This window comes from Buceros rhinoceros, unplaced genomic scaffold (genome assembly GCF_000710305.1).
Source record: "Buceros rhinoceros silvestris isolate BGI_N320 unplaced genomic scaffold, ASM71030v1 scaffold19886, whole genome shotgun sequence".
NCBI classification, from domain to species: Eukaryota; Metazoa; Chordata; class Aves; order Bucerotiformes; family Bucerotidae; genus Buceros; species Buceros rhinoceros.
Genome location: NW_010418354.1, coordinates 27,181 through 30,158, shown reverse-complemented (window position 1 = coordinate 30,158; position 2,978 = coordinate 27,181).

Below are 2,978 nucleotides of genomic sequence, written 5' to 3'. Positions count from 1 at the left end.
CCCGCTGGCACTGGCAGCTACTGGCTGCAGGGCTCTTCCCCACATCCTCATGCTGGTGAATGTCACTGCTTTGTGTGGGTGAAGCCGTCCTCTCGCTGGGCAGCAGGAGCTGTGGTCTGGCTTTAGCCTCCTCCCCTGGCTGGCAGTATTCAGAAAATATTTTTTCCTTTTTTTTTTTTTTGTGGGTCAAGAGTTCAGAAATACTGATGACATGTTTTTAGGGACCAGGAACACAGTACTGAGCAGCAGACCCCTTTTGGGTTTGCTTGGCCTACGCCATCCCCCATATGGTACAAGAAGGTTTGCTGGTGTCTGTTCTAAAAAGCCAAACAGAAGCAAGTCCGTTTCTATCAACAGTTAAAGGCTGCGTAACTCTCTGAGGTGTTTTGTTGTCTGCCTTAGAGATGATTTCCCCTAACCTCACCATCCTGACCTGTTGTCACGGGGGCTGTGGAGCACTCGCCCCTCCAGCTGCGGGAAGGGGAGACTGTAGGGAGCCTTGTCCACGTTGCCCTCTTACCCATCCCAGCGTGTGCTGCAGCAGAAACCCACTCACCTGGTGTGGTTTAACCATTTGTGGACTGCAGTGATTGATTTATTGATGAGGTGTGAACAACCAGCCATCGGTGAAGCATCACGGCCTGTAGCAGCGGCCAACAGGTAAACCCCAGCGCTAGAGGCTTAAAGCAGATACAGATTTCTAAACAACCTTCTATACCTGACCCCCCCGAGGCCAAATCCTGCATACATGTCCACACACACAGTTCTTCACGGCCCTTCTCCACCAGGAAGGCAGGTTCCCCCATGTGCACACCCCAGTGCTGACACTCTGCTGTCTTGGCAAAGATGGTTTGTTTGCAGAGTGATGCCACTCGCAGAAGGTTTTTGCATGGCGTGTTGGTAAGCACCAGATAAGCTTTTACATGCTGCTCCCCAGGGCAAGACTCCAGCCATCAGGCACTGGGCTTCCTGGTACAGAGAGGTCCTCGGTTCAGCCATCCAGCCTCCTGCTTACTGGTAGGCTGGGGAGAAGCGCTCTACTTCTCTGATGACAGGAGGAAGCGTCCTGGAAGCAGTGGCAGGGGAGGTGGCTTGGCTGTCTGGTGGGTGAGGGGAAGGAGTCTGTTCTTCCCCTTTGTCAGGAAAATTTGCTGTCTTGAAGAGGGGTTTGAAGTCTGCGGTTGGCATCCCTGCAGCAGAGCCTAAACCTGGACAGATGCTTGGGGCTGTGTCCAGCTGTGCACTCGTCTGGGAGAGCCAGACTGCTGGGCTGGTGCTGGGCTGGGAGCCATGGGTGCTGAACAGAAGGAATAAACCCCCCCGTGGCAGTGGGGCTGGAGGCAGCCTGTGGGCTGTGAATGCACAGGGCTGGCTACAGCTGCCCTGGCAGCTGCTGGAGCCTTGTTGTGGCAGCCCCAGTGATCGCTGCTGGGACCCGCACCCTGCCCTGCGGTGTGCGGGTGCCTCTGTGATGTCTGCAGCTGAGGAAAGCCCGCAGGAAGATAGAGCCCCGGGTCTGCTTTTCAGAATGGCGAATAATTCCATGTTTTTAATCTGGCAAGGAGCGGGACCCCTGTGCTGACAGCTCACAACATCCCAACTGCTCCCAGCTGCGCCTGAGCTGCATCCTGGGTGCTTCTTGCCACCCCAGGGAGCTGGGAGGTACTCATTGGCCGCTGTGTACGGAGGTGACTCCTTGCCAGCTGCGGGCGCAGCACACAGCTTGGGGACATGGACAGTGTCCCTAGAGAGGGCTGGAAGCCAGTGACTCTGTCTCCGCTGTCCCTGCAGGCAGGGCAGTGGAGGGGACAGGTCTCCTCCCGTCTCCCCTCTGTGGGTTGAATTGAGCTGGGAGCGCTGGGCATACAGCCCTTTGGGTGCTCTAAATCTTGCTGTGACTCAAGGGCTGTCCCCAGACACTGCCCGTCCTGCTCCCCCCTCTCCCCCTCCCTCCCCAGCTCCTAGGAAACCTTCAGATACATCTTGGCATTTTGAAAGGCCGTTTTCTCCTCCAGCCTACGTGTCAGCACTAATCTGGGGACAAACAGCCACATTTATAAGAGGAAAATAAAGACTCGGCTCCCACTCGGTGGCATAATGTGAGGGGCCATTCCTGGCGTGCTGGGGTTGCTGCGGGGATTCTTCCCTGGACAAAGAGGCAATTGATGAACTGGGTCCTGGCGGGAGGAGATGGTACATGGGAAAAGCGCTGAACAGAGAGGCCTCTGAAACCGTTGCCTGTGGAAGAGGCAGCATAAGAGGCAGCCCCAGCAGCCTGTGCCCCGGTCACCCTGCAGGCAGGAGGGGCTCCAGGGAGCTGGGATCAGGGCATCCACGGGTGTTCCTCTGCCCAGGAGAGGCTCCTCTTGCTTTGACTGAAGGGTGCTGAAGGGGAGGGAGAGGCGTTAGGTCCTGCTGGGTGAGTGTGTCTGGTGCTGGAGCAGGGGTGGGGGTGCGGGTGCTTGCCACAGCTCTGCAGTGAGCGGTTAGGTTTGGATATCAGGAAAAATTTATTTACAGAGAGGGTTGTGAAGCTTTGGAACAGGCTGCCCAGAGAGGTGGTGGAGTCCTCGTCCCCGGAGGGGTTTCCCAGCCATGTGGATTTGGTGCTGAGGGACATGGTTTAGGGACCCTGGCAGTGCAGGGGGAGTGGTTGGAGTCGATGACCTTAAAGGTCTTTTCAACCCAATGATTCTGTGACTCTGTGAGTGCCCAGTGCTCCGGGGTGAGGTTGTGTCTTTCTGCATTACTGCACAACAAGAGAGGGCAAACCCTGCCCCAGGATCGGGGCGGGAGTGGGGAAACCCTGCGAGTACATCCTCAAAGATGGGCGAGCCCTTGTTGTTCCATCCCCATGTTTTGTTGGTGACTTGGGGTCACCAGGATCTGCCAGATCCTGTCAGCGTCCCCTTCTGTCCTGGCCAGTTGTGCAGGGTGTGGAGGAGCTCCTCCTGGCTGAGTGTGGAGATACTTCTGCT